Source organism: Ammospiza nelsoni, chromosome 1, assembly GCF_027579445.1.
Source record: "Ammospiza nelsoni isolate bAmmNel1 chromosome 1, bAmmNel1.pri, whole genome shotgun sequence".
NCBI classification, from domain to species: Eukaryota; Metazoa; Chordata; class Aves; order Passeriformes; family Passerellidae; genus Ammospiza; species Ammospiza nelsoni.
In genome coordinates, this window is record NC_080633.1 from 71,244,368 (window position 1) to 71,254,509 (window position 10,142).

Below are 10,142 nucleotides of genomic sequence, written 5' to 3' on the forward strand. Positions count from 1 at the left end.
CCTCTCACTCTCGCTTTTTTTTCCCCCTCCCTTAATCATTCTTCATGGCAACTCCTACATTGGAGGAGCAAAATGATTCACACCAGAGTTGTCTTTGCCTGCCCAGCCACTGAAGACAACAACAAGCTCTGGCAGGAAAGAGCAGCCCTGTGTGTTGCCTTCAGCAAGCGCAATACAAAAGGCAGAAGACAAAAACGAATGAAGGAGTGAATGCAGGAGTTGATGAGCAACTTAAAGATCTTCTCAGCAAAACCAGCACCCCAAGAAACTCCAACTGGGATTACTGCTATTTGCAGAAAAAATGTAATCGTGAAAAAGAGACCCAGAAGAAAACCAAAACACGTAGAAGTGTGTGGCTGGGCACTTTGCATCTGTATATGCGTTAAGGCAGTATCTTAACTCTGCCCACGAGGCATATGTGTGTGTTTGGCTGCCTAAAAAGCTCAAGGTCAAACTGGAGTTAATGCTCAAAGGAAAACATCTTCTTGCTGCAAAGCAAAGCTCCCTCCCATAAGCAGCCAGGTCCTCTGCAAGGGAGCAGCCTTCCCTGCTGCCAGCTGTGCCCAGAGGTGGCAGGGAACAGAAAATCCCACCCCTTCACTTCCAGATTGGGCACCACTGGGTTCATGTAAATACAGCCCACCTTAGTACCAATGAACATGACAGGGTGGGAAAAGAAAGGGACAGGGAGAGGTGCCAGCGCAGCCCACCAGGTCTATTTTCTATAATTTGAAAGACATATGCTGCCCTTACCAAGCCCTGCCCCTGCTCCACACAATTCCCTGGCTGGGCAGCTGAACTCTCCGCAGTGGAAAGCGGAGACATCAGACTGATGTGCCAGTACCCCTGGCAGGCCACGGCTGCCCCTCAGTCCCCATGAGGAAATGGCCCCACACCACAGGCACAGCCCGAGTTCACACCTCAGTAACCCCAGGTGCCCCTGCATATTTTTAGACTATAAAAAGCACAAGCAAGATAATTGAATCTGCTTTCAGGTTTGAAGTGCTGGTGCGCCCAGCTGCCCAAATGAAAGGGGTAGGACACCAAAGGATGCATTTTCACCAGCATGGTACTCCCTTGGTGACAGTGGGAATTGGGGAGATGGTATCTCCTTCTGGAATGACATGTTTCTGTGTTGCTTTGAGCATAAATCAGACCACACCACAGCATCCTGATTGGGTCCTACCCATGTTTCCTTCCAAGAGGCTTCTAAGCTCTTATTACCCAAATGAATTTTTTTTTTTTTTTTTTTTTTTTGCTGTGATGCAGATGGAGTTCACCTTCCGTCACTGCCAGACAGCAAATTTAAAATTCATGTCCTTTTCCATAACTGAATTCATAACAAAGACAGGGTGTGGATATGTTTAGGCAATTAAAATAAGATACAGGCCAGCTGGCTAAACTGTGCCATCTGGAACATCATTGTTGTGTATCTAATTAAGCTTTCTGTAAGGGAAATGTTTATGAAAATACACAATAATTTTGGCTGCCAGACTCTTCTCAGATGTCTGCAGGTAATCTAAAGTCAAGTGTTGCCATCTCTGCAGAAGCAAACCTTTTTTAAGACCCAGGTCTAACAAGTACAGTCACTGTGAAGTGGCTCGGGAGCTTCTGGATAAGCTGTGGGGAGGTGGACAACAGGCAGACTGCCTTCACAGAGACAGCACAACTCACCAGATCCATTTCCTTCTTACTGACAGGCAAGAAATACAGATATAGGTATGTGCCTCAAAGGGCTGGTCAGTGGAAAAGGGAAAGGGCTCTTCATTGCCAAGATGGAGGTGTGTAAACATCACGGGGTACACCTCACTGGGAAACTGCTCTGCGATGGCTGAGATCTGGCACCATGTAGCAGTACAGAATCCTTCAGTCTGACCTAGTTAGTGCTGAGAAATTAATTAATTCTGATCATGGTGCCATGAAACTAGTAATTACTGCTGCAATTGTTATGCTTCAAGTGAAGAAGTACACTGGCTTTGGTAACTGAGTGACTCATGAGGCAGTTTTGCTTCCCCCAAGAATGGACAGTTTGGGCTCACTTGCTCTTGAAAGCAGTGTTAAAATTACTATAGTGACTTCCTGCTAGCTACTTATTCAGATTTATGGGAATTTATGGTTGTTACTTACAGACCAACAAGGAAGATGTGTGAAAGTAGAAAATGCTTACTTGAAGAGTAAGAAGATGCTGAATCTCAGGTAGTCGAAGTTTGCACAGCACAAGAAGCAAAGCTTTGTGTGTCCACGAACGCTCTTCCTCAGTCTGACTGAATAACAACTACTTGTATCAGCATCCCCACGTCCTTCATTTACCTTTCACTAAATCAGTTGTGTTCAGTTTAATCTCAAAGTATTTTCAACTCACACCTATTATGACCTATTTTTCTACCACCAAAATAAAAAAAAAAAAAATAGAACCAATAACAGGATTTCTCCTTATGAAAAAATAAAAATTATTTTTAAGTCCCCTGTGAATTGGACATCTCCTATCAAAAAATAGGTAAAAAGAAAAAAGAATAAGGTAGAAACAATGGGGATGTGACATAGAACACTTTGAATCTTAGTGTGAAGCCTTTAACACAGCCAAGTTACATTGTACTGGCAGAGTAATAAATGAGCTACTGTCCTCACTCTTCCAGGTCTCATGGAAAAACCCAAAGATGTTGCTGCATGCTAGGATCCAGCAGTTACATTTGTGTGCCTGCATCTCTGAACTGACACACTCCATTGCAGAAGGGATGCGACCCACCGGGTGACTCTCCTGTTACTCAGCCTGCTCTCAGTCCTCTCTCTCCTGGCTCTCCCTGCCACTCCCTCCTAGGAACACTGTTCCTACATGCTGCTGGAAAGGAAAAAACACCAGCTGCCTTCTCCCCACTCTTGCTGCAGGGAGGGAATACTCTTGCTGCTCAATACAGCATGAAGAACTATTTAAATTGTTTCAGAGGTTCAAAGCATCCACTGTAGTCCTTATTTTTCCTTCCCCCTAATCACTAACTGTTAGTGCATGTCTGATTGCAATTAATGCCCACATACTTAAAAGACCACATGGGGAATCATCTACAAGTGGGACTGAATAATGAATAGACTAAAACTGGTGCACTCTTTCTATGCCTTCAGTCATGAAAGATCTTCTAATCGAGTTACAGCTTTCACTATAAGCTTTGGATCTTGCAAGGAAACCAGTGGTAGGAGGTTATTTGTACACTTTTGTTTTGATTTAGCGGCCTACAGCTTTAATACAATTAGAAATATTCAAAGGGTAAGAAAGACTGCAGTGTCTGTAAACAAGTATACACAGCAGAGCTTTTCATATTTTTCACATAGCATGAGTCTATATTACTATTTAATAACAGGAATAAGCCATAGCCAAAGTACTTTTCATTTCATAAGAAATGTGAGTAAAATATCACATTGACCACAAGTTAATTTGAAATTAAAATAACACAACAATAACAAAGCATAACACCATGCTTCCACTGAGAGAGACATAAACTGAACAGCAACAAACAGCCTATTTTTTTTCCCTCCCAAGGCATCTTTACCAATATGTGTAAAGGATGATGTCACATAGCAACACAACAAACCAACACGTATGGTAGCAGAATAGTTTTCTTCAGACATCTCTGATGATGTAGAAGTATTACTCACCAGTGGTTACTTCTAATAGTAACCACTTCTAATAGTAACAGACAGGAAATTAATACTTCTAATAGTAACAGACAGGAAATTAATTTCTCATACTTCAATGCTTTCACTTTTGTGTTGGGTTTTTGTTTTTTTCTTTTTTTTGGTGAGGCTCTTCTGAACTCTTCTGAGCAGGTTTCATTGGAAAAAATGTTTCATCAGGAAAAAAATTAAATAGGCAACCAAACAGCTGACAGATTTCAGTGAGAACAAGGCCTTTAATTTGCTCAGTAGGAAATGAATGATTCTGTGTGCTGAGATAAGGTTGTTGAAGATTTGACTACTTTCCCTAAAGGTGTTGCTCCCAGCACTTAGCACCAGGCATTATGCTTAGTGTAAATCAACTTAAGAAAAACACAGATTTGACTGACTGCTTGGAATAGCCTCGCAATATAACTAGGAACTTGAAACACAAGGGGAAATTAATATATGTAAACCAGTTTAAAAACTCTGACACATTACTCTGGAACTGTAGAAAGATCAACTTCCGTGAAACAAAAGCAGAGAGACAATGTTTTGGATTAATAACTTCTCACCAAAACACCTGTGTTCCATTCCTTACATAAAAAAACCCAACTTTGAACCCATCCCTGCATGCACTGCTTGTTCAGGGTGCCATCTCATGGGGACAAACATAATAGTCTTCTTTCTTTGTCACCGGTGCCCATTGTTACTGCATCAGCTTCCTCCACCAGGCTGAATCTATGATTCAAATCACCTGCCCTATTTCTGTCCCAGAAAAAATGCAAACACACTCACATTTGTTATGTTTTCTCAGTATTTCTGTCTATTTAGTGATATTTTCAAATGTTTGAAGTGTTTAGTTGAAATCACTTAACCACAAGAGTGCTGCTATTAGGAATGCTTTCCTTACATATCCACAATTTTTTGTGCTTGATTATAGATTTGTGGAAGACCTCACTAGTGAATTATTGGCAGCATAATAATCCATTAGTAAATTCCAAATGGAGCATATGAGCAATTTTAGAATTATCTGCCTTCAAATAGCAAAATAAAACTTGTATGTGGATAAGATTGTTCTTGTCAATGTGGAAACTCTAGAGAGGGAGGAGATCAGACTGACATAAGGTAAATTACCTGAAGTATCTTTCCCAAAGGAAATAAAGGGACCAAGCAGCTCCCTCCCTCACACACCAAACCAGCTTTAACTCAAGATTCAGCAGATTCTGGAAGGAATTACATGACCTTCATTGCTCACCGTAGCAGACCTGGACTGACACACAGCTTCTCTTCCAGCTCTGTTTTTTTTGTACAACTCCCTTAGGTGCCTCCTTATCAGTATAGAGGAAGGGGGAATGAGACTTAGAGAATTTTCCCCCCTGTTTTTATTATCCATTGTCATCTGTAGATGAGTCACTTTCTTCTGTAATCCAAGTAGTTAACTCTGGGTGAATAATCTTGATGAAGACACATATTTTCCCAGGCTTGCTTAGTGCAGGTTCACTGTCTGAATTTATGCACATTAAAGGAAAATAAAAGCTTAGAATAAATATTTGCTGAATATTTCACTGGAAATGGGTGTGACTTCACAGGCTGAATTTACTCCTCTTGTGTGTTTTCAGGGTAGCATGAAGGTCATTGTTTTTCCCTGCATGCAGCTGAGACAAGGGGAGAACATGTTAATTCTTGCTTCTCCAGGGGAAAGGCAACCAAAACACCGTGTGGATTCTTATGCACAACTTGGAGAAACACACCCTGCACGTTGTCTGTGCAATCAGTAAACTACAGAAGTTATACCTGCAAACCCATCTTGGCTCCTGGTTTTAAAATTTACAAATAATAGTTCAAGACTCCAGCTAATGCAAAATGCAAACCTAGTGCCCATGAAAGTGAGGCAGCTATTCCCATAGTCAGTTGATTCAGCTCCTATGACCATTGACCCAGGACTGCAAGACTTGCACCACAAAACATGCAGAAAATAATATTTTAGTAGCCCATGATAGGGAAAGTATAAAAATGCTGTAAATTGTGAGACTCAGTTATATATTTTACAAAAGAAAGTTCTAGGACTTGATAATAGAGTTCTTCCTTCTTACTTTCCCACTTACATTTACCCAGGGAATAGGAAGTCCACTGAAAAGTAATTTTCCTCAGTCCTTCTAAGATCTAATGGTCCCATTAAGCTCTATGGAAAAACTTCAGAGGATACTGCATGTATATTACAAGCTAATAAACTTACTAGCACAATAACATTAACATTTATATAACAGGAGTAGGGCATTAAATGTAATAACACAAAAATGTAATGAGGAAAGATGTAATTACTTATGGTAATGCAAATACTTCCCTATTTGTCTGAGGCCAACATTCAAAGTCCACTGCAAATGTGGCTTCTGACTTCAGTGGGTTTTGGGTAAAAAACCCACTAGAGACAATTGTATTGAAAGGTGTGGAAGCACTGTACATGTGGAAGCACTATAGATAGGTTATGGTAGAATAATAGCCTGGTTTCAAGAGCTTCCTGCTTAAAATGAAAATTATTCTGCTAAGAGTGGCTTGGATCAAGAGAAAGTTAAATGACCTCTCTATCCAGTTTTTTGCTCCTTTCCATATCTAATTAAAAGGCTTAGGGATTAATAAACAGGGACCCAGTAGGGAAATCCTAGCCCAGGAATCTAGTGCAGACTACACTGCAGTAGCTCACAGCTAGTCTAGTCCCAGACCCCCTCTCTTTCCCTTCATCACCTTAATCATTCAGGCCAAAAGCCATTCAGTTATGTTGGAAATACTGCTCTCTACAGTCACACAGGCAAAAGCCACTTTGAAAAGCCATTCAGCATGAAAATTAAGTCTGGAAGCATCAGAGGCAGCCCATCAGTCTTAAAACTTACTCATGCAGATGAATCTCTGTTTTGCAACAGCCAGGTTCAGTTATTCTGCTGTATATTGGAATGGCAAAAGTTATTCCCCTGTCATCTGTTAGAGGAGTCTGGTAATACTTTAAAAAGGTCCTACTGGAGCAGAACTGCTTTTATACTTCTCCCTGCCTAACAAAATTCAGATTTCTGGTACTCTGGCAACAGTAAACACTACAGACTTTCTATTGCATAGGAGACTCAGGGAAAGAAAATCTGGGTCAACTCACAGATTTGTGTCTTTTTTAAGACAGTGAGACACATGCTGTGACAACCAGCTGGCTCAAACCCTTTCATAACACAGTTGTAGAACCTCATCTACCAATTTTATGAGACCCATGATTTCTCTTTAGGTTACAGCTTATATTTTTGAAAAATCTGGCAGTGATGAAAACAAACCCCCAGCTAATGACAGCATCTAGAATATCCTAAGGAGTTGTTCGAATGATTCTACAGGTCATCAAAATTTTAAATGAAGGCAGTATGAAGCAATCTAAAGTGCACAGTCCAAACCTGAACATTTCTAAACTCAAAGAAACATTGGCTGGGGAGCACTTTTTAAACTTTTAACAATAAAATCTCTGAGGTGAATAGGGCTATATAAGGCTGTTAAGTCCTGTGACTATGAAAATGTTTCAAAAAGAAATGCTGCTGCACCAAACTCAACAATGCATAGCACAAAATCCCTGAACTCATATATGTGTAAAAGAGCTGGCAATTTCCAGCTGGCAAAATTGTGTATTTTAAATGAAAATGAGTCAACCAATACAGCCCTGAGGCCACATCTGCTCAACTGTACAAAAAGCCATCACCAAAGAGATTTTATTCCATTCAATCTCAACAAGTTATCAAAACCTAACAAATGGAATGCTATGCAGAAAAGACCTAGGTGAAATGTTTGCCCTTGGTCTCTATATAGAATGCCCATGAGAGTCCCTATTTGCTGAGTTCAAGATAAGAAAAACCTCAGAAATCTCCAGACTTATGCTCATAGAGGGCAATATTGCCCTTGAAGATAACATATGCAAAGTTAAGAAAAATACAGTTTCAGATTTCATTTTTATTCATGACAATTTCTGCTGGTACTCATGTAACAGTAGGGGAAAAAGTCCTGAAATTCACTATGCTAAATGTCATTCATAAAACATAGTAGGAGCAGTGGAGTGTATATTTCACAACTTAAGGAAATGAGCAACATTTCTATTTCTAGAAATAGAAATGCTCTGTCAAAAGATTAAATGAACAGCTTCAAAATATGCCCTGAGTTATACCTGCAATCATTGTCATAGACTATTTTCTATGGTGTGCTGTATTAATCTCAATAAGAACTACAGGAATATACATCCTAAGTCATTCCATTGCCTGGAATAAACTAACTTAGTCCAGAAAACAACATTTTGTATATATGCACACCTGATTTGAAATCAGTGTGCCTTCAAGCATTTACATATTTTGAATTTCCAAGTTTAAAAACTGAACCAGAAGTAGAGTGAAAACTACCATAACTAAGAAATATGAAGAGTTTAGCTCAAAAGTGACAAATTTAAGTTTTCTTTTCTAGGTAGGCACAACCACACCCATTATTGTACTATGGCAGGAAATGTCACCATCCACCTCAGACTAGGTAGAGTTGGAGGACCATGAAATCCTCAAAACCCAATGCTTCAAGTCTTGCCCCAAAGCTCATTCTTGTCTTTAATGCCATAAATGTAACATGGCTTTTTTTGGTGTCAGTCCTTCTGATCGTGGATACAGCTTTATTTCTTTTCCTCCTAGGCTCCATAGCTGCACAACACCTTCTCTGCACCCAGAGCACTGAGTGCTTCAGGAATAAGAGCTCTTAGGACACAGCTCTCCTCCTCAAGGCTGCTGTGGTTTCAGTGCTGTTAGGGGGGTTATGTATGGCAGCCATCCACCTGGGAATACCACAGCAGCAGGACTCCCACAGGCCAGGCACTATGGAACAGGTAGAAGGGCTCCCAAAGACAGCTGGTGGCTTGAAGTGCTCCTGCTTTTCAGCCCAGCGTGGTTCAAAGAAGGGACCCAGCTGCACCACGAGTGCATTGCAGGTCCTGTCCCAAGTGCACGAGCTCACCATGTGTACACCAAACTGGATCGAGGTGCCGCAATGGAATTGGGACAACCTGAATTTTACTTGCTAGTGTTGCTACTGACAGCCTTTGTTACCCAGGTCAGATTGATCTGACCAGACTCAGCATCATTTCATCTAGAAGAATTTCTAGATGAAATGATGCTGGAAGATTTCATCATTCAGCTAGAGAAATACAGGAAAATGAGGCTATATTTTCCTGCCTTCTCTGCCTTGTCTGTCTGCACTGTAAAGGTCTCTAAGGCAGTGACTGCCCTCACCTGCATGGCTCTCACATCATTTAGCTGATGCCAATCTCCCTCTGAAGGTAACATTAGTCATCTCCAGCCACCCCTCAGCTGCCACAGCTGAGGAGAATCATAGACACGACACCTGGCTGTGCTGCAGGCACGACTTGTTGTATTGATGTATCCATCTGCTCTTGGCCCAAGGTGTCCAGGCAACAAGCAGTGTGGGCCCCTTCCCTCCAAACCAAGGCATGGCAGCAGGAAGCATTCTCCACAACAGCTGACTCAGCCTTAGGAAACACAGATCATCAGTGCCTGTGCCATGTAATGCCATAGCAATGTGAGCAATAATGCCCCAGGCAGTTATGGGATGGCCTTAGCTGAGGCCAGTAGGTACCCATATTAACACCTTTAATATGTTTTATTTTCATTACATTTGGTTGTACACAATCATTCTTAGAACATGGTAACACAGGAACTTCAGCACTGGGAAGTATTAGATAAAATGTCACTCTATTTGTCCCTCAAATGGAAGTAATGCCCCTAACATGACACTTCATTAGCTTCTCAAGAAATAATCTTGATGTCATTACTCAGCATTCATCAAGTCTTTCCTCAGGCAAAAAAGTCAAATTATAGCAGGAATATTGTATGAGTAAGACTTAAGTAAGGAGTGCAAGATTTAGCCTGTTATCTGTAAATGACAGAGGTGCCTTTTCTGATTTACTTTCTTTAATCACATTTGCAGAAACCAGTCATTTTTTCCAGTTTCTTCTGGAAGCCAGTTCAGTGTGACTGGAGAGGCATACTTACACTCTTGTGAGGTATGTATTGTTTTAGAACTTGGTCTAAGACCTAAATATAACATTAAAGAATGAAAAATCATAGGTACAGATGACACAGAATTACTAGTAACAGGAATGAATCTGAGAATAGTCTTAGTTTCACTAAGCAGAATGAGAAGGTAAAGCCAAAAAGGAAATTATGCCCCAAGGAAGTAGCCTGTTTTAAATAAAAAGGAGGTTAAAAGTACCCCAAAGGCTTCATGATGGCATAATCAACCATGAATGAGTGAAAGGCATGGTTTTGCCTCATGCTTTGAAGATGGAATAAGAAAGAAATGGAAATACAATATTTAACCCAGTTTTCTTGAGCCCCTCCCACCACTGATGCTATGCTTGAATCCTGATGACCACACTGCTCTAAGGTTCCTTTAGAAATCATCATCTCTCCTTTCACTTTGGC